Source organism: Mytilus californianus, unplaced genomic scaffold, assembly GCF_021869535.1.
Source record: "Mytilus californianus isolate M0D057914Y unplaced genomic scaffold, xbMytCali1.0.p SCAF_2, whole genome shotgun sequence".
In the NCBI taxonomy this organism is placed as follows: domain Eukaryota; kingdom Metazoa; phylum Mollusca; class Bivalvia; order Mytilida; family Mytilidae; genus Mytilus; species Mytilus californianus.
Window position 1 is genome coordinate 106,716,036 of NW_026262668.1, and position 23,596 is coordinate 106,739,631.

Consider the following 23,596-nt stretch of genomic DNA (forward strand, 5'->3'; position numbering starts at 1 on the left):
AAAATTATTAAACTGAGGGTTTTTTGATATCGCAAACTTGTCAAAACTTTAACTAAATTTCATCATCGCTACAAGGACATCATTCGTAAATATAAATCAGCAAGCAGACATCTTATACATATTTTATACAAAGCACAAAGATGATGTCATTCACCTCAAAAGCTAACCAAACTTAAATTAAACAGACTTATTCACAGGTGATATAGTTAAGTAATTAAAGATGGAAGTTTTTGGAAGTAATATTGATTCACTCATAGTAATACCATGTGAGTCTATCGACCACCTTGCCATGCAGCACCGTCCCTTGGTGGCTTTTGCAGTTAAGTTAAATATCCAATACATTGCCAATTTATTTTAGGAACTTTTTCATGTTGGGGTGTACCTGAGGAGGAGGGAAACACTGTTGAACGTATATTTATATATATTTATATATGTGTGTAGTTTATGATGTTCAAACTGCTTTTTGTCGAGCCTTCGACTTTTGTCGAAAAAGCGAGACATAGCGATCCTACATTCTGTCAGCGTCGGCGGCGGCGTCCACAAATATTCACTCTGTGGTTAAAGTTTTTGAAATTTTAATAACTTTTTTAAACTATCCTGGATTTCTACCAAACTTGGACAGAAGCTTGTTTATGATCATAAGATAATATTCAAAAGTAAATTTTGTAAAAAAAAAATTCCATTTTTTCAGTATTTTAGTTATAAATGGACTTAGTTTTTCTGCCAGGAAACATTACATTCACTCTGTGGTTAAAGTTTTTGAAATTTTAATAACTTTCTTTAACTATCCTGGATTTGTACCAAACTTGGACAGAAGCTTGTTTATGATCATGAGATAATATTCAAAAGTAAATTTTGTTAAAAAAAAAATCCATTTTTCCGTATTTTACTTATAAATGGACTTAGTTTTTCTGTCAGGAAACATTACATTCACTCTGTGGTTAAAGTTTTTGAAATTTTAATAACTTTCTTAAACTGTCCTGGATTTGTACCAAACTTGGACAGAAGCTTGTTTATGATTAAAAGCTAGTATCTAGAAGGAAATTTTGTTCCATTTTTTCCGTATTTTACTTATAAATGGACTTAGTTTTTCTTCCAGTTAACATTACATACAGTCTGCAGTTTAAGTTTTTAAAACATTTATTAGATTCATAAACTTTCCTGGATTTTTACCAAACTTGGACAGAAGCTACTTACAATCAAAAGATAGTATAGAGAAGAATATTTTTATTAATTTTTTTCCTCATTTTTGTTGAGCCTGTGATTAACAGCAAAAAGTAGGCGAGACACTGGGTCCCGCGGAACCCTTACGAATTTTTCTTTTCTTTGTATGTATACTAGACTATTGTTGTTTCTTTTTGTTATTGTCTTATTAATGTCTTATATTGTACTATGCTCTTTGTGAGCCCATTTAATGGAAATTTTAATGGAAATAAAACATCTTCTTCATTGTCTTTGCATTAGAGGAAATAAACACATTTATTCTAAAACCAGTTGTCATTATGTTTTTCTGGTATAATTTATGATGACATGATACTAAACCCCTAACAGGAGGGATTGTGGTTGATTTTCATATGATGATGACATAATCTTTCAATTAGTTTAATTGAAGACTGGAGCTTGCATGTCAGTAGCTGCTTATGTAGTCATTTGTTAATTTATGTTGATTATTGTCATTTTTCTTTGTTTTTTCTGTTACCTACTCTAACATCGGACCCGGACTTCTTTCGGACTGAGTTCTACTGTGTCTTTTGCTGAGTGTTTGTTTTATTCCACATTGGCTAGATGAGGGTTGAGATCTCCTAAAACATGTTTAACACTGCCGCATTATTGCACCTGTTCCAAGTCGGGAACCTCTAGCCTTTGTTTGTCTTGTGTGTTTTTTAATTTTGGTTCATTTGTATGTTTCAGAGTTTAGTGTGGCATCCATTTCACTGAACAAGTATACATTATTGTTAAGATGTCAGCTGAAGCCCGCCTTTGGATGCAGGGTTTTCTTGCTGCGTTGAAGACCCATTAGTGGCCTTGGCTGTTTTCTCCTCTTTGGTCAGGTTGTTATCTCTTTGACACATTGCCCTTTTCCATTCTCTATTCTATTAAAGAGACTGATATTGGAAACTTTTTATAGACTGTATCCAGCTGTTCCAAGAGACTGGTGTAAAAAGTTTAAAACAGTATGAAAGTAATTCTTCAGCTCATATTCTGTTTTTATCTGCTTATCTGCAGACTTCCCTCTAATAGTTTTAATTTTACTCAACAGGTTTAAGGCAGATGTTTCAGATAAAATTATTCAAGTGTTGGATAAGATCCAAACATTATCTGATATTTCCAATGAACTCTAAAGACCTATAGCTTCCTAGTGTTATAAAGCTTTGACAGCCTATTTCTTGTGGAATATGCAGTGTCAAAGCAGTAGACAAAACTTACATTTGCAATATCTTGAAATGTACCAAATTTTGGATTTATAATGGGACTGTGGGACCATAATCAAATTAGTAAAATGCAATGGACACTCTTATAATCATATGTAAACATGTTATTGCCCGACATTGGCCTATCATTTAGTCAATTTAAAGTAATACATGGACTATTCATCTTTTATGGGGGGCAAGATCTTGACCTGAATGATAATATGTTAATGTAGAGTGGATGTACTGTATGATGACTATCAGTGTTCTTTCTTCAAAGACATTTGATAATTTTTTAAGTGTTTTGGATGTTGTGTCTCTAGTAATACTATTTATGATTGTTACTCCTCCTATTGGTGCCAAAAATAAATGATTTGTGATACATCAGCTGAAACTAATGCATATTTCCCTGGTATTTATCATGTCACAATCATCATTCAGTACATATGCACTTAGGATACCAAATGTTCTGAGCATGACCATAATCTGTTGGTGTCCCATAACTTTCCTCTGTTTGAAAGAATCAATACTACATTCAACCAATGCATAAAGAAATAGTATCTCATTTTCATTAAGAGAATGTTTTATAAGGTGGGGTATAAATCACAACAAGGAAGACATCTAAACAGCAGATTGATTATACTGTTTGATTCACAATCATTTGTAATCATCTGTTTTCTATCATTAGAATAACTCTAGAATTTTCACTGAACAAGTTCATAGTGTTTTAGATGACTGACACATAAACCCAATCTCACAGCAGGTCACAGTGCACCTGATATGCATTAAGTTCCCCAGGACATAATTTTTATGGATACATGTACAACAGTAGGTTTTCCAATGCATGATATGGTATGACAATGACTGAGTCTGTAACAGGTCTCATCACAGACTACAATTATTTTACCATAACTTAAAATAATGTCTACATTCTTTAAGATTGGTGGTGAATATGTTATAGATTTGATGACTTTTACAGAGGAATATTGAAATATGACAAAGGTTTTGAGGTAGAAATGTCTGAAATTCAAACAGAAAATTGTGTGAGTTGAGTATTAATAGGCAAATACATATAGTTGTATTGATTTATGGTCCTCATGGAGCATACAGTTTACAAATAAAAGATGATTCATAATATAAACTATTAATAGTTAACATACAGTATTTTTGTATGCCCCTCCCTCTTTTTTCTCCTCCTAGGGGAAGGGAGACATAAAGTTTTACCATTGTCCTTCGAAATGTACGTCCGTAAATTGGTTTCTGTTATGTCCCTTTATAAATGGAAAAAATGCTGAATTTGCCATATATTTACAAGTGGGGAACTGTATCCCATGGACACATTCTCCTTTTTAGTCCCCTACCAACAAAGTCGAAGGGGCCTTTAGGTTTGTACTCCGTCCGTCTGTCTGTCTGTCCATCCATCCGTCAGTCCGGCAAATCAGTTTTCCACACTTTTTTTCGTCATGCTTGAAGATATTGATTTGATAATTGGTATATAGTTTTATCATGACAAGTTACAGGTCAAGTTCGAAATTTTGTTCCAGTCTGATGATTTTGTGCAGAGTTATTGTTCTGGAACTTAAAAAATTCACTCAAATAATCAGTTTTCCTCTCTTTTTTTCTTCATGCTTGAAGATATTAATTTGATAATTGGTATATAGTTTTATCATGACAAGTTACAGCCAAGTGTGATGAAAGTAGCATTACTGTATAACAACAATCAATCATTCAATCATAATTTTTGTTTTGCATTTCTGGCGCTTAGGCTTAAGGGTCAACAATATATAAGCATGTGATTAGGTCAAGTTTATGGGGAACCACTAGTGGTAGGTCAATGATATTTGATATGTAGTTGTTTTGGCATTGGCACATCTTATTTCCATGGAGATTGTTTTGGCCCTGGTTCAGTCATGGTTCATTGACTGTGTATGATTTGCAAAGTTTACATGTTTAAATATTGCCATTTTAATTTCTACATTTGCTTTATACCATCAAAATTACAAAACGCGAGACATATCTCTGTGTCAACAATTTATTTTACCAAATTAAGTGTTCAACATATTAACTTAAGACTATATTTAACATGTTTAAATAGAAATGATTAACAAAAACTGAAAACTGCTAAATGATTATCAATGCAAGATCTATTTATTATAAAACATGGCAATATCAATGAAACCATCAATTAACACCACAAAGGAGTTATCACCCTTAGATGATATTTTTTTTATACCAATTTTAACATTTTTGCCAGTTATGTTGAGAATTGTTAGAAACTTAAATAGTAAAAATCAGCCATAAAAGATCTAAACATTGGCAATATGGCAAGAGTTAATGAATAAATATTTATTTTTTCTGATTTTTCAAAAAATCAATATGGTGATAAATGATTCAGGCTATGGAACCTTTATATTTTTGTTCTCTCTGTGTTTGTAACATAGTTGATATGATAGGTTTTTTTGACAAGTTACAGACTTGTGACAGAAAAACACAAATGACCACTTGTGGAGTAAACATCAACATGTTTATATTATTACCAAGGACAGACTTGTTTACATGATTTGTTAATGATAAGATTCATTGTTTTCTATTCACCTAGATTTGATACCAGTAGTCAAGTTTGATAATATATTGATGTTATAGTAGCAGTAAGTGTTGATTTATCATCAGTCATTATTGTAAAGGACCATGTCAAAGTTTATTTTCAATGTCCAGTTGATACCATTTTATTATGCTCCCTGAACAAATTCAGGAGCATACAGATGATGTTGTATTCTTTGAAGGACCTTTGATTGCAAAGCCATCAAACAAAACAGTATGACTAACATAATGTTTCAATTCAAACAATAGTCCACTTATCCTTATCCTACCTATTTTTGGAAATGATTTTTATGCCCCAGCCGTAGCGGAGGGGGCATTAAGTTTTACCCTTGTCCGTCCGTCCCGAAATTGGTTTCCGTTCTCTAACTTAAGTTTGCCTCAACCAAATGTTATGAAACTTACACAATGATTATTAGCACAAAACACAGATCAAGTTTGAATTTGGGTGGTGTCACTTTTACCTTTCAAGAGTAATGCCCCTTTACAAATGAAAAAATTGCTGAATTTTTCGTTTCTGTTCTCTAACTTAAGTTTGCCTCATTCAAATGTTATGAAACTTATACACAATGCTTATTACCACACAACACAGATCAAGTTTGAATTTTGGTGGCGTCACTTTTATCATTCTAGAGTTATCCCCCTTTTCAAATGGAACAATTGCTGAATTTTTGGTTTCTGTCTCTAACTTTAGTTTGCCTCAACCAAATGTTATGAAACTTGTACACAATGCTTATTACCACAAAACTCAGATCATGTATGAATTTGGGTAGCGTCAATTTTATCATTCTTGAGTTATGTCCCTTTATGATGTTATATGCAAGCTAGGGCATCATCTGTGTCCCATGGACACATTCCCCATTTATTTTCTTTTCGATTTTACCATGTTGACTTCTTCTTCTGATGAACCTGAACCCCTCCTCATGTGGGGGCATGGATCCTCCTTTTATTGTTTTCTGTATTACAGATATTTGCAATAAAGTAACTGAAAATAGTTTTCAGCTTATTTGCCTTTTTATCTAATGTGTTATCAGATATCATGTTCATTTGGGATCTGTGGAATCCTCCTCTTTATTGCTACAGGGATCGAGTTCCTTGCACAAAGTAATAGTTATTTGAGGTTTTGTGGAATTCCCCTCTTCATTGCTACAGGGATCGAGTACATTGCTTAAAGTGATAGCCATTTGAGGATCTGTGGAACCCCCCTCTTCATTGCTACAGGGATCAAATACATTGCATAAAGTGATGATAGCCATTTGAGGATCTGTGGAGTCCCCCTCTTCATTGCTACAGGGATCGTGAACATTGCATAAAGTGATGATAGCCATTTGAGGATCTGTGGAATCCCTCTCTTCATTGCTAGAGAGACTTAGTACATTGTAATAGTTATTTGAGGAGGTTGTGGTTTTTAGATTGGCCATGAAAATCACTGAGTTCCCACTTATTGTTCATCATTTTTTTGTTAATCAGCTATCAGATAATATTACACTATATATTTCTTTATCAAAAGGTGATAAGCTAGGTGGACATTTTACCTGACAGGGAAAATATTTCTTAAGGTAAGACAAATCACCTCTCATTACTTTGTTGTAAGATCTATTAGTACAATTGCCTTAGGGTGTTGTAAAAGATTATAATATAAACCTACTGGTATACCTTTAGTTTTCACACTTAAAGATTAAGTTTCTGTACTGTACATTGATGTCTAAAAAGGTCAGTTCTGAAGGTCAACAAATCCACTTTACTTTGCACCCATAGAATGATCAAGTTAACTTACAGAAAACATGTTAGATATGTATTACAATATGCTCTGAGCTAAAAAGGGACATACAAGTTGACAAAAAACAGTTTTCTGAAGAACATGTACAGGTAGAGGGTTCCTCAATATGGTTGATAAATAACTTTGTTGTCAAAGCTAATTCTTTGTTGGAGATATGTTTTCTCCTTATATATAAGATGTTATCCCTGGAATTGTTTTTCCCTCACATGAGATACAATACCTGGAATTGTGTCTTCAACCTGTACACATTCGTTCCATGTATTATACATGTCCTTGGTTAAATCAGTTAGATGTTACAAAATTGTGTCAAATCAAAGGACAAATATCTCCATTACTAGGTATTTCTCAAGTTTATTTACTGTTATCATATATCTCTTAATCAGATAGGACTGGAATGGGATCTGAGGAATCTATATTGAAGAAACATAAACATCATTTTCCAGTGTAATTTTCCCATTTAGCAGACTAAACATTTAAATGTGGGAGAGAATTGAAAGGACTGTGTTAAACAGAAAATCAGTCTGTTAAAAATCTATAGGACAATTTACTATTAGTTCTGCCAAACTCCCATATAAACCAGGAGTTATAGCAGATTTATTGGTGAGCAATAATCCTGCTTTTCATTTCAAAGACACTGTTAGCATCTCTCAGTAGTCGAAGACAGTAATTTGTTATAAAGACTTGGATAAATGGTTAGAATGTCAAACATCATTAGATCTGTATTAAGCCTCTGGCCTTTGACTTTAAGGTTTTTAGTGACATTTTGATATCCACCCTAAACCATATGCTGGTATATATTCTTGTGGCCATGACAAGACATTTCTAGTGGACCTTGGGATTTGTCTAAAGATTTCATATTACGCCTTGGTAGTCTAGATCTCAGAGTACCAAATACAACCTGTTAGCATATCCATTGAGTATTCTGTTTCTATTATTGGATAAATATGTAATTTTGTAGTTATTGAGATCATTTATATAACTGAACTCTATCCAACCTTATAACCTTATATTATTAATTTATTTTATTAATTTCCATAGATGATTTATGTTATTGAATTATCTCAGTATTGTGTTTAGAACTTTTGAATGCTAAATTTCTAGGAATATTCTATTTTTTTTGTAAAAGCGTTTTAATGCAGTTTAGGAAAACTGGTCTTAAAGATTTAATGCCAGAATACAATCACATTATAACTATCCCATCAGCAAACTCATTTATAAAAATTAGCAAGTCTTCTCTAATTTCAATAACACTAAATCTAATGCCATAGCTATTGAACTGTTTGTATGAAATAGTGGAAATAAATTAACTATTGTCTACTGAATCTTGTTTAAAGAAGATTTTTTTAGAATGCATGGTAGGCAGGTTTCCATGATAATCAACAGTATGGGGAGAATACGTATTTTGTTATTTGTTTAAAAAAAAAAAAGAATGTTTTGTTTAGAAGTAGAATGTATAGTAATCAGGTTTCCATTCCATGATAATGAACAGTATAAGGTAGTTGTATGTTTCATTTTCATTCGACCCTTTTAGGTGAAAATATTTTTCTCCCATTAGATTTTCATCTCTCATTGTGCTTGTTGGAATGCCTTACAGTTATATAAAGTTTTCATCAAAATCTGAAACAAGAATGAAAATACAAATTTACATAAAACTTTGATCATGGTTGAGTAAAAATGGCCTTCCCCAAATAAATTTATCCCTGAAAAAAACCTTTAATGGATAAAAGTGTTTGTTGTTTCAATTGATAAAGTTTACCTTATATATTAAATGTATGTCATCAGATGGCAAACAACATGTATGTCATCAGATGGCAAACAACATGTATGTCATCAGATGGCAAACAACATGTATGTCGGGGGTTTATTTTTCATTAAGGTCATACAAAATTTACATGTCATCAGATCTCTCAACAGTCATTTTGTAGGGTTAAATACTGAACATCAACATTTAAGTCACTGTGACCAAAAGATTGTATTGTGATCTAAGGGGTCAATGTTACAGGGATTCAAATGTTATTTTATAGTGCCAATTGTTTATCTGTGCTCTGCATATGATTATAACCATTGATAGCTAGAATTTGATGCTTATTCAGATTTAAATAAACATAAATATTTTTTTATTGTAGGTAAGTGTTTTATTATAGAAAAGTCCAAGGATTTTGAGAAACAAAAAGACATGGTCTGTATAATTTAGAATAGAGAATGCTTTCAGCTATGTTGAACAGTAACTGTTTGTTTATAGAAGTTCCAAAATACAACATATTATTACTTAAAGGTGTTAAGCCAAGCAATTTATCACTTGAATCTCCTTTCTCATGTATCTCAGAATACACCACACTCAAATTCATGAAAATAATACAGATACAATTAGACTTTATAAAAATATGAAGATGTGGTATGATTGCCACTGAGACAGCTCTCCACCAGAGACCAAATGACCAGAAGTTAACAACTATAGGTCACTGTTAAGCCTTCATCAATGAGCAAAACCCATACCACATTATAAGTAAGCTATTAAAGGCCATGAAATGATAAATGTAATACAATTCAAAAAAGAAAACTTACAGCCATGATTGCTTAACATATATTGAGAGCCAACAAGGGACACACATATGTCACATGTAATCCTGATGTTAGGGGTAAACACTATAATCACATTTGATAATGGATGACTAAACTGGATGTAATCATATTCCATTTGTTCCTTGATGTTCAAGTGCCGAATACAATTTTACACTTCAACCAACATGTACTTTTAAAAGAACAAAAATGTAAAAATTATACAGCAAAATAACCTTCCTTTGGATCATTTAACAAAAGTTATATTTAAGGATGTGTTAAAAAAATGTTCAAAAAAATGAAGAGTTGATCGGTGACTTGAGAGTTATACAATGATCATTTATTGCAAGCAGACAAAGGACAGTTTTCAGTTTTATAAACATATGATTTCCTGTCTGCTTTCATTATCACAGATACATGGATAGATAGATAGATAGATAAATTTTATGTTTAATAGAGGACCCATTATGGGCAAAATCAGTACAATGATAAGTACATTAAACATTTACAATATAGATAGTACAAATATAATATAGAATATAAGCATGTTCAGTGTTTGTCGACCATTAGATCAGATGTTTGATTATATACAAATCTGGAACATGATTTCATTCAATGATTTTATTCCTTTTTTATGCCCCCGCCATAGCGGAGGGGGCATTAAGTTTTACCCTTGTCCGTTTGTCGGTATGTCCCAAAATTGGTTTCCGTTCTCTAACTTAAGTTTACCTCAACCAAATGTTATCAAACTTATACACAATGTTTATTACCACAAAACAAAGATCAAGTTTGAATTTTGGTGGCATCACTTTAACTGTTCTTGAGTTATGCCCCTTTATAAATGGAAAAATTGCAAAAATTTTCATTTCTGTTCTCTAACTTAAGTTTGCCTCATCTAAATGTTATGAAACTTATACACAATGCTTATAACCACAATACACAGATCAGTGTTGAATTTTGGGGGCGTCACTTTTACTGTTCTAGAGTTATGCCCTTTTACAAAAGGAAAAATTGCTAAATTAAAAATTGCTAAATTTTTCATTTTTTTCCCAAAAATATCCATGTCATTATCAAGTAATTTTTAAAATTGGAGTTATCTTCCTTTGTCCATGATTATAGTTAAATCAACTACAATTAATGCTTTATACAATGTAATATTTAATTTTGCCTTCCACTGATAAAACACAGATCAAGTTGAATTTGGGTAGTGTCACTTTCACCATTATTGAGTTATGCTCCTTTATAAATCGAAAAATTGCAAAATTTTTAGTTTCCATTCTGTAACTTAAGTTTGCTCCAACCAAACATTATGAAACCTATAGATAATACTCATTACCACAAAACTAAGATCAAGTACAAATATTGTTACCGTTCTCTAACTTTAGTTTGCCTCAACCAAATGTTATGAAACTTATACACAATGCTTATTACTACATAAAACAGATTTAAAACGAAATTCGATGGCGTCACTTTTACCATTCTTGAGTTATGTCCCTTTATAAACATAAAAATTGCTGAATTTTTTGTTTCCGTTCTCTAACTTTAGTTTGTCTCAACGAAATGTTATAAAACTTATACACAACCATTCTAGAGTTATGTGTGTTTACAAATAGAAAAGTTGCTGAATTTTTAGTTTCTGTTCTCTACTTAAGTTAGCCTCAACCAAATGTTATGAGACTTGCACACAATGCTTATTACCACAAAACTCAGATCAAGTTCAAATTTGGGTACTGTAGCGTAACTTTTACCGTTCTTCAGTTATGTCCCTTTATAACTATATGATATGCAAGCGGGGGAATCATCTGTGTCCACATGTGGACACAATCCACATTTATTATTGAAAACATTGTAGTAGATAAATTGGATTTCAGTAACAAGATCCATGGTGTCTATTGTCTCTGTTATTACTATACAATTTATCCTCATCAGTTGCCACTGATTTCCAATGTTATTTTATATAGAAGACATATATGTAAGGATTGACATAACATAATTTCTAAAGGGTTTCCATTGCCATGAAATAGCACATGATTTTCAATGTTTAGTGGGTGATCTTCCACTGCTTTAATGAGCTCTAATATTGTAAATCCTGAAATATGGTTGTTTTCTACTTTTCATTTTCCATTGATTTAGTTTTGCTGACATTCAGTACATAAGTACATAGACATGAATTAAGAAAACATCTGTTTATTGGATAGTCATTAGGAAAGGGATATGTATGATTAATATTACACTGTTTAATATGTTCAATACTGTGATATTGTTATGGTAATTATGTTGACTCAACTGGAATAAACTCTACAGGAATGTGTCACTTAGAGATCATGTCCATAACACAAGGGAAACCTTGTCAAAAGGCACTTTATTCAGTAATTCATACTTTTTCATACCTAATTCTTTCTGTACTAAGAAACTAACATTTGCTATTAAAGGAGATCTGGATTATAATATCAATGGGACAAATAGATATCAACTTATAGTATTTAGTAATAGGCAAGTGTCCATACCAATATGTCAGTTATCCATACCAATATATCAAGTGTCCATACCAATGTCAATTTTCCATACCAATATGTCAAGTGTCCATACCAATGCCGATTTTCCATACCAATATGTCAAGTGTCCATACCAATATGTCAAGTGTCCATACCAATATGTCAATTGTCCATACCAATATGTCAAGTGTCCATACCAATGCTGATTTTCCATACCAATATGTCAAGTGTCCATACCAATATGTCAATTTTCCATACCAATATGTCAAGTGTCCATACCAATATGTCAAGTGTCCATACCAATATGCAAGTGTCCATATCAATATGTCAAGTGTCCATACCAATGTCAATTTTCCATACCTATATGTCAAGTGTCCATACCAATATGTCAAGTGTCCATACCATTCTTCAATGGAAATAAAAGAAATAAGATGATAACCATGATTCTAACATTGGACAGCTTCATTTATGCAAATGATTATCATGTTTTATTGTTAAACTTGTTTTCTGGATAGTTATTCCTCCTTTTTCTGTAAAGCTATCCCTCCTCTTGCTATATATCAATGAATCAATGAAGTGATTACACTGATCATTAAACCGTGTAGAAAAACCAGCAAAATGTTATGGTAGCCACATGTATATATATATAAGAATATGTAGATTGCTTGACTCAGAGTCACAATTTTCATTTCTCATAAGCATGTTATTGTCCTGAATATGCATGTTAAGTTTGCTGCTGGACATTTAAGGCAACCAATGAACAATCAATCAATAATGGGATAGGTTGGCAGACATAATATATACTGTATTGTGTATATACAGGTAGTAACTTATTATGACATGTCAGCTTTGTATGCCTCCTACTGGCGTTTGATAAGACAATAAAAACGAACAATATTTCTCTTAGTGTCTTATTTAGAATAGCAAGATTGAGTTCTTGTTTTATATTTTTATCTACCAGAGACAACACAATGAATAAATTCTTTAATAAAGGTTGTTAACCGGAGGTAAGCAAACAGCATACTTTCTGTACTGACTATGGCCTATATATATTCTATTTTTGAATTCCTTATGTTTCAAGGACCATATAGTTCAGTGAATATCAACGTTTTTATTGTGATTTTTATCTGAAATACAACCTTTAGGTTAGGGGTATTGATTACACAAATTGTTTAATATTATAAAACGACTTTGGTTCATTTCAGTGTTGAAGAACTTTTATCAATGATCAAGATAAAAAAGCAACTTAAAAAGTGTCTTGTATTTGATAATTCCCATATTCCTTTTTCACATTGAGGGTGTTTTAACTGGCAATAACTGATAAAGACAACAATGTTTAATAATGTTCTGAATTTTAAAAATAACAAATTGAAACTGGTATGCAGAATAAACTGAACAACAGCTGTTCTGTATCTCTAGGAATCTTTAAATGATCAATAATTCATTTTAACATTGAAGTTTAACTGAAAATCATTGTTGTTAGCTCACTGTGGCCCAAAGTGCTCCATGTGAGCTTATGCCATCACTTGGCATTGTTGTCGTCCGTCGTCTGTCGTCGTAAACTTTTTCAAGAATCTTCTCCTCTGAAATTACTGGGCCAAATACCTTCAAACTTTAACTGAATGTTCCTTAGTGTATCTAGTTTATAAATTGTATCCGAAGTTTTGATCCATCAACTAACCTGGCTGCCATGGCTAAAATTAGAACATAGGGGTCAAATGCAGTTTTTGGCTTATATCTCAACAAAAACTAAAGCATTTAGAGCAAATCTGACACGGGGTAAAAATGTTCAATAGGTCAAGAACTATCAGCCCTGAAATTTTCAGACGAATCGAACAACCCATTGTTGGGTTGCTGCCACTAAATTGGTAATTTTAAGGAAATTTTGCAGTTTTTGGTTATTATCTTGAATATTATTGAAGATAAAGATAAACTGTAAACAGCAAAAATGTTCAGCAAAGTAAGATCTACAAAAAAAAAAAGTTTGATGACTAAAATTGTCAATTGACCTTTTAAGGAGTTATTGCCCTTTAAGGACAATTTTACACAATTTGTTCATCATGTTTGCTAACATTTAATAATCTTCTCTGAAACTACTGGGCCCAATACTTTTAAACTTTAACTGAATGATCCTTAGGGTAACTGGTTTATAAATATATCCGAACTATTGATCCATTAACAAACATGGCCAGACATAGCAATCCTACATTCCGTCGTCGTTGTCGGCAGCGTCCACAAATATTCACTGTGGTTAAAGTTTATGAAATTTTAATTACTTTCTTAAACTATCCTGGATTTCTACCAAACTTGGACAGAAGCTTGTTTATAATCATAAGATAGTATCCAGAAGTAAATTTTGTAAAAAAAAAATCCTGTTTATCCTTATTTTACTTATAAATGGACTTAATTTTTCTGCCAGTTAACATTACATTCACTCTTTTTTAGTTTCCGTTCTCTAACTTAAGTTGCCTCAACCAAATGTTATGAAACTTATACACAATGCTTTTTACCACAAAACACAGATCAAGTTGAATTTTGATAGCATCACTTTAATCATTATCGAGTTATGCCCCTTTATAAATCGATAAATTGCAAAAATTTTTAGTTTCCTTTCTGTAACTTAAGTTTGCCCCAACCAAACATTATGAAACCTATACACAATACTTATTACCTTAAAACTCAGATCAAGTACAAATTTGGGTAGCGTCACTTTCAAAATTTCAAAGTGAAAAAAAAAGTTTTTTAACAAAATTTACTTCTGGATACTATCTTATGATCATAAACAAGCTTCTGTCCAAGTTTGGTAGAAATCCAGGATATTTTAAGAAAGTTATTAAAATTTTAAAAACTTTAACCACAGAGTGAATGTAATGTTAACTGGCAGAAAAACTAAGTCCATTTATAAGTAAAATACGGAAAAACTAAATCAGTAAGAGCAAAACTGACATAGGTGAAAGTGTTCAACAAGATTACTGCAGTTCAGTACTACTATGAGATATCTGTACAGATCACTGCAGCTCAGTACTACTATGAGCTATCAGTGTAGACCACTGCAGTTCAGTACCATTATGATCTTTCTGAATAGACCATTGGAGTTTTCTTCAACTACATTATATTTTTCCTGTACAGATCATGGCAATCAATAACCAATCATCTTCCCTAGCCAAGGGTTACGATCCACTTCCCTCCTCTCCACCCTTGGAAGATTAAGCCAACATTTGTGATAACAATGTTGCGCCATCTATCGGTAGATTAAAGTCAAGCCCATTCCGAATACATTATTCTTGACCAATGGTAGCACTTGAACTCTTCAATTTGGAGGTAAAAACACGGTAGCATCTAGATTCTACAAACTTGGTAAAGCAGGAAACGAAAATATACGTTGGCATTCATGCATTTTTGCAAGAAAACATACACAGGAACTTCTATTAGTTGATTAAAAACATTGAAATTGTCACTAAATATAGTCGTATTTTTAGGGATGTAAAGACTTGTTGCACAATAAGCACGTGGCAATTGTTTGCATACACTTTCTACATTTACACGTGATCATGTTATAGGCGCTTTTTGAATGGATGCAGCGAGTTTCGACTGCAACCAATGAAAATCATTACCTTGTGTCTCCGAAATTCTATCTCAATCCGCCAAGGGTGGAGAGGAGGGAAGTGGATCGTAACCCTTGGCTAGCGAAGATGATAACCAATATGATGTCCATGCTTTATCATGTCATTACCACTTTTATCTGGCCCAAACTAGGCAACGTTAATAATTGGACATATTCAAATTCTATGCATTTACCATGTGTGTAGCTCCCCAGGATGTCTCCCTCCCCCCCTGTAATCAGCCTCAGAAAACATGATGATTAGTATCCTCCTCATAATAAACTTATACTGTGTGAAGGTCAGCATAAGTAAATAAAGTGTAAGTGGATAATATTGAGTTAAGTAAGAAGCATATGGTGTTTATTGTCTCAAGCATTTCTTATCTGAGTCTATATCAAGTGACCAACCTTTATAGTGGATTATGGATTCTCCGGAATATAGCACAATATAAGTGTTGGTTTTAAAATAAGAGAGACAAGGATTTTTCATCTTAAAAAGTTCTTTTTATCTAGCTGTAAAATTTACTGATTTCATTAATTTTGTAATACAAGATTTTTTAGCTAAAAAAATTGTAGCAAGTATAATAGTTATTCATTATAAGTATGAGGGTTAGCTTTATTGGATGTATCTAATGTATACGATGTTCTTATGGTTAATCCAAAATGATACATTGTAATAATTCAGGAATGATATTTCAGCAATTTAACTTTGTTTCATGGTAAAGCATGAGAAATGCAGGAAATCCAATTACATTAACCGGATGCATTAAGCCATCACAGTATTAAATTAAGAAATGTATTTTGTATTATGATTGCATTGTTTCTATTCAGCCTGATATCACATTTCATAATCTCACATTTTGTTGATGAACAATTAAGAAATAATTCATGAAGCCATAGATTTGTTGGAAAATTACACACGACCCAGGCCATGTGTAAATTTACAACAAATCTATGGCTTCCATGAATTATTTCAATTCTAATAGGACAAATACGGTCATTAAAAAACTGAAGCGAGGGTGGGTATGCCGTGTGTGTGGCTGTTCTTTTTTACTCCCTTTTAGGTAAAGCTAAAACATTCTAATAAATCTGTAGCTTGCATGAATTATTTCGTAAACAACCGCTAGAAAAAATGTGCTTAATTCTTTTAATTCTCAAACCCAACATTTGCCATTTTTAATTTACATGTTTTTCTCGTAAGCTACTGTCAAATCCTAAATATGCGAATAATGCAATAAAATAGAAAAAAAAACACCTACCTCAAAAATCCATTTTAATGTAATATTATACGAATTTCGATGGTTCACGTAACGGAAAAAAACCTTCAGCTTTAGCGTTTTCATTTGTATGACTTCATGTTTTGAAATGACTTAAATGCGCCAAAAGCATTAATGGACTTTCACAGAACTTTATTTTATTTTGATTTTGTAGATTTCTCCGAGCTCTTGTGCATTAATTCTTTTTGTTATGCATCCAAATAAGAATAAAAGTTCTGTAATCTTTTTTAAATTGCAATTTTTAAAACAATAAAATCGGCATAGCGTTTGCAAATAGGTTCCAATACATGTGGATTTACGAGGGAGGTATATTGTAACATCCATTATTATGTATATCTCTGAGTCTGCCCTAAGTATAGATATATCGAGAATTTTATCATGTGTTGTTTACAAAGCGAAAGAAGCAGGTCATATTAGAATTCAATAATAAAGCATACAACGAAGTCTGAATTGACAGTACATGTAACAGTATTTTTATTGCTCAGATAGAATCTGTTGATGAATAATAGAGCTACAATGAGTTTAGGAATAATAGTCAAGAACATTGTCAAAACTCTTTACAGACAACTTATAGATAGAATTAGATAAAATTTAACTCTTTCAATAATATTGATGCTGTAATCCTCCTCTTCAGATTTTTCTTTTTGTCAGTGGTTTGTTAAATGGAAGCAACTTTTAGTATTCATTGTTGTATGTGACAATTCTTTCTTCTGTGCAAACATCATGGTTATGGTGAATATCACTTAGTGTACCGTTAATTGATATTTTATAACCTTTGCTGCTTAATAAACTGGAATTTAACTTCAGTCTTTGTCAAGACAAAGGATCTCAGCAGTTTAATCAGTTATTGTTTCTTACAAGTTGTGGATATACTATTGTCTGGTATTATTAATAAATCATGGTTCTAAGCAGTTTTACAAATTTATTACTCCTACCAATGTTCCTCAACTTCAAGATATTTACAGATTTAGATTTGTAACCAAAATTCTCAACATATGGAGATCTACAGAATATTTCTATTTACTTGAAGGTTCAAAACAGCTCTACAAACTGATTAAATCAATGTTCTAAGTACATGTAGATTTACTATTGACTGTTTCTTCCAAGATTCCAAGTAGCTCTAAAATTAACTGTTTCTTCCAAGGTTCCCAGTAGTTCTTAGCTATACACTCAACAATTTATACTACCGTGCCAAGAAGTTCTACAATGAACTGTTTCTACTTAAGGGTTTCAAACAACTCTACAATTGAGTGTTTCTATCAGGGTTCCAAATAGCTCTATAATAGACTATTTCTACCAGGGTTCTAAGTTTCTAGGTGATAAATCTGAAACACTATTTAGGATCTGAACCAGACTGATTTATACTAAAATATGATGCAAGAAAGATTGTGTTTGAGATCAACTAGTCCCAAGTTCAAGGTCACAGACACTGAAATAGAACTCAAATAATGCATGAAATTGGTTTCTGAATGACAATTCAGGAACTTTATTTGGGGATGGAACCAAAGTTGGATAATATGTTCACATTTAATGAGGCTCAGAATTCTGCTTTAAGTAATTTGGTCCAAGTTCAAGGTCACAGGTACTGAAAATAGACAAAAATTAGAGCAGTAAAGATTTTTTTATAATGACTTAAGAATTTTATTTGGGGTTGAAACCTCTAAGATCAAGGTCACAGATACTCAAAATAGACAGAAATTTGTACAGTAAAGGGACTCTTGATGAAAACTCTAGAACCTCTGGATGTTAGAACTAAACTGAGAAATATGGTAATTGATATTGAGAGGAAGACTACTGGCTTTTTAGGGGGACAATAGAAAATGAAAGTTCGTACATCTGGACTACAAATGTACTGCTAATTTTTTATACGACCGCAAAAATTGAAAATTTTTTGGTCGTATATTGGTATGACGTTGGCGTCGTCGTCGTCGTCGTCGTCGTCGTCTGGCGTCGTCCGGCGTCGTCCGAAGACACATTGGTTTTCGCACTCTAACTTTAGTTTAAGTGAATGGATCTCCATGAAATTTTACCATAAGGTTCAATACCACGAAAGGAAGGTGGGGATTGATTTTGGGGGTTATGGTACCAACAGTTAAGGAATTAGGGGCCTAAAAGGGGCCAAAAATAAGCATTTTTGTAACTTCCAGACAATAACTTGTGTGTAAGTGTATGGATCTCTCTGACATTGTACCACAAGGTTCCATATCACAAAGGGAAGGCTGTAATTGATTTTGGGGGTAATTGCCTCAAAATTTTAGGAATTAGGGGCTAAAAAAAGGGGCAAAAAACAAGCATTTTTCTAGTTTCATGACAATAACTTGTGTGTAAGTGTTTGGATATTTCTGAAATTGTACTACAAGGTTCCATATCACAAAGGGAAAGCTGGAATTGAGTTTGGGGGTAATTGCCCGAAACGTTTAGGAATTGGGGGCCAAAAAGGGGCCAAAAATAAGCATTTTTCTAGTTTCCAGACAATAACTTGTGTTCAAGTGTATGGATCTCTCTGAAATTGTACTGCAAGGTACCATACCACAAAGGAAAGGCTGGGATTGAGTTTGGGGGTGATGAATCATAAGGGGGTTCAAAAAATTTGGGGGGGGGGATTTTTTTTTTTCTTTTTTTTCTTTTTTTCCTTTTTTTTTTCTTTTAAAATTTTCCATTTTAAGTTGGTTATTTCTGATTAATATTTAAAAGCAAATAATAATGATATGGTAGGAGATACACACCAAACAGGATGTGTAAATTATTATATAATAAGTATTGTGCAATAGCAAGAAATTTTCAATTGCACAGTATTGCACAATTGCACAGTATTGCGCAATAGCAAGAAATCTTCAATTGCACAGTATTGCGCAATAGCAAGAAATATCCAATAGCACAATATTGGGCAATAGCAAGAAATTGTCAATTGTACAGTATTGCACAATAGCAAGAAATATTCAATTGCACAGTATTGTGCAAAAGAAGATACTTCGTATAAATTGCTTATTTCTTGATCAATTTCAATGGGGTTTTATTCTTGAATTCTTGGGGTTCTTTAATATGCTGAATCTAACCGTGTATTAAGTTTTTGGATTTTGGGTCCCGTTTTTAAATTGGTCCCCATTGAGGTCCAAAGGGTCCAAAATTTAACTTTGTTTGATTTCATCAAAAATTGAATTATTGGGGTTCTTTGATATGCCGAATCTAACCGTGTATTTAGATTCTTAATTTTTGGTTCCGTTTTCAAATTGGTCTACATTAAGGTCAAAAGGGTCCAAAATTAAACTTAGTTTGATTTTAACAAAAATTGAATTTTTAGGGTACTTTGATATGCTGAATCTAAACATGTATTAAGATTTTTGATTATGGGCCCAGTTTTCAAGTTGGTCCAAATCGGGGTCCAAAATTAAACTTTGTTTGATTTCAACAAAAATTGAATATATGGGTTTCTTTGATATGCTGAATCTAACCATGTATTTAGATTTTTGATTTTTGGGCCCCATTATCAACTTTGTCCACATTGAGGTCAAAAGGGTCCAAAATTAAACTTTGTTTGATTTCATCAAAAATTGTGAATTCTTGGGGTTCTTTGATATGCTGAATCTAACCATGTATTTAGATTTTTTATTTGTGGACCTGCTATCAAATTGGTTCATATTGAGGTCAAAAGGGTCCAAAATTAAACTTTGTTTGATTTCATCAAAAATTGAATTATTGGGGTTCTTTGATATGCCAAATCTAACCGTGTATTTAGATTTTTAATTTTTGGTTCCGTTTTCAAATTGGTCTACATTAAGGTCAAAAGGGTCCAAAATTAAACTTAGTTTGATTTTAACAAAAATTGAATTTTTAGGGTACTTTGATATGCTGAATCTAAACATGTATTTAGATTTTTGATTATGGGCCCAGTTTTCAAGTTGGTCCAAATCGGGGTCCAAAATTAAACTTTGTTTGATTTCAACAAAAATTGAATATATGGGGTTCTTTGATATGCTGAATCTAACCATGTATTTAGATTTTTGATTTTTGGGCCCCGTTATCAACCTTGTCCACATTGAGGTCAAAAGGGTCCAAAATTAAACTTTGTTTGATTTCATCAAAAATTGAATTCTTGGGGTTCTTTGATATGCTGAATCTAACCATGTATTTAGATTTTTTATTTGTGGACCCGCTATCAAATTGGTTCATATTGAGGTCAAAAGGGTCCAAAATTTAACTTTGTTTGATTTCATCAAAAATTGAATTATTGGGGTTCTTTGATATGCCAAATCTAACCGTGTATTTAGATTTTTAATTTTGGGTCCCGTTTTTAAATTGGTCTACATTAAGGTCCAAAGGGTCCAAAATTAAACTTAGTTTGATTTTAACAAAAATTGAATTCTTGGGGTTCTTTGATATGCTGAATCTAAACATGTGTTTAGATTTTTGATTATGGGCCCAGTTTTCAAGATGGTCCAAATTGGGGTCCAAAATTAAACTTTGTTTGATTTCAACAAAAATTGAATATATGGGGTTCTTTGATATGCTGAATCTAACCATGTATTTAGATTTTAGATTTTTGGCCCAGTTTTCAAGTTGGTCCAAATTGGGGTCCAAAATTAAACTTTGTTTGATTTTAACAAAAATTGAATTTTTAGGGTACTTTGATATGCTGAATCTAAACATGTATTTAGATTTTTGATTATGGGCCCAGTTTTCAAGTTGGTCCAAATCAGGGTCCAATATTAAACTTTGTTTGATTTCAACAAAAATTGAATATATGGGGTTCTTTGATATGCTAAATCTAACCATGTATTTAGATTTTTGATTTTTGGGCCCCGTTATCAACTTTGTCCACATTGAGGTCAAAAGGGTCCAAAATTAAACTTTGTTTGATTTCATAAAAAATTGAATACTTGGGGTTCTTTGATATGCTGAATCTAATCATGTATTTAGATTTTTTATTTGTGGACCCGCTATCAAATTGGTTCATATTGAGGTCAAAAGGGTCCAAAATTAAACTTTGTTTGATTTCATCAAAAATTGAATTATTGGGGTTCTTTGATATGCCAAATCTAACCGTGTATTTAGATTTTTAATTTTGGGTCCCGTTTTTTAAATTGGTCTACATTAAGGTCCAAAGGGTCCAAAATTAAACTTAGTTTGATTTTAGCAAAAATTGAATTTTTGGGGTTCTTTGATATGCTGAATCTAAACATGTGTTTAGATTTTTGATTATGGGACCAGTTTTCAAGTTGGTCCAAGTTGGGGTCCAAAATTAAACTTTGTTTGATTTCAACAAAAATTGAATATATGGGGTTCTTTTATATGCTGAATCTAAACATGTATTTAGATTTTAGATTTTTGGCCCAGTTTTCAAGTTGGTCCAAATTGGGGTCCAAAATTAAACTTTATTTGATTTCAACAAAAATTGAATATATGGGGTTCTTTGATATGCTGAATCTTACCATGTATTTAGATTTTTTATTTTGTGGGCCTGCTATCAAATTGGTTCATATTGAGGTCAAAAGGGTCCAAAATTAAACTTTGTTTGATTTCATCAAAAATTGAATTTTTGGGGTTCTTTGATATGCCAAATCTAACCGTGTTTTTAGATTTTTAATTTTGGGTCCCGTTTTTTAAATTGGTCTACATTAAGGTCCAAAGTGTCCAAAATTAAACTTAGTTTGATTTTAACAAAAATTGAATTCTTGGGGTACTTTGATATGCTGAATCTAAACATGTGTTTAGATTTTTGATTATGGGACCATTTTTCAAGTTTGTCCAAGTTGGGGTCCAAAATTAAACTTTGTTTGATTTCAACAAAAATTGAATATATGGGGTTCTTTGATATGCTGAATCTAACCATGTATTTTGATTTTGGACATTGGACCATAATAGGTAAATTAAAAAAATTGAAGTTCTTAGACCACATTCTTTCTGTGTCAGAAACCTATGCTGTGTCAAATATTTAATCACAATCCAAATTCAGAGCTGTATCAAGCTTGAATGTTGTGTCCATACTTGCCCCAACTGTTCAGGGTTCGACCTCTGCGGTCGTATCAAGCTGCGCCCAGCGAAGCATTTTATTAGACTATTTCTGGCCGTTGATGTTTAATCCTGTGATTGTATTGTTTGGTTATTTCCCTGTTTGTGAACTTTGTCTAGTAAAACATCAATATTTGTCACATACAGTTTACATTAGAAGATTATTGGAGAATTTATATACATTTGTGCTCTCTTATAATAAGCTGATTGACTGAATGCAACAAAGAAACTTGGATATCTAGATGAATAATAGTGTCACCAAGTGGTTTATAAACATTAGAACCTAATAATAGTGGATGTTCAATACTTTGGAAAGCCAATAATCATAAAAATCTCTAATACTATCATATTTTCTGTAAACAAAGCTTTATAACAATAAGATAACATTAGTGATATTAATATGGCACAACAATGACCAGAATTGATCTTGGACAAGAAGTTATGACATTCTGGGTTTGTCAGAAGTTGTCAGAAGTAAATTAACTTCTTATAATCCCCAATTTGTTGTTACTTGGTGACATTAGCAATAACAGATATACATCATAATAAAGAATTGACTGGTACATATCTTCAACTAAATTGAGTTGCATGAGGTTGCTGTTTGTTTGTCTTTACAGGCATAGTGATCTCATCATGGTTTTAATCTTTTATTGCTGAAATGTATTTTATTATATAGATATAAGAAGATGAGGTATGAGTGCCAATGAGACAACTCTCCATCCAAGTCACAATTTATAAAATTAAACCATTATAGGTCAAAGTACGGCCTTCAACACGAAGCCTTGGCTCACACTGAACAGCAAGCTATAAAGGGCCCCAAAAAATTACTAGTATAAAACCATTCAAACAGGAAAGCCAATGGTCTAATC

General features: G+C 32.3%; 1 protein-coding gene and 1 long non-coding RNA gene across 7 annotated transcripts in view; both read left to right on the top strand.

Moving 5' to 3' along the window:
• The window catches only part of LOC127728517 (5'-AMP-activated protein kinase subunit gamma-1-like), a 243,756-nt gene that overhangs the window by 121,326 nt on the left and 98,834 nt on the right, over window positions 1-23,596 (top strand). The window lies entirely within an intron of this gene.
• On the top strand, window positions 18,575-22,770 carry LOC127728551 (uncharacterized). Its single transcript, XR_007994170.1, has 3 exons — window positions 18,575-20,225; window positions 20,760-21,543; window positions 22,203-22,770. It is a non-coding gene; the product is annotated as an uncharacterized LOC127728551 (long non-coding RNA).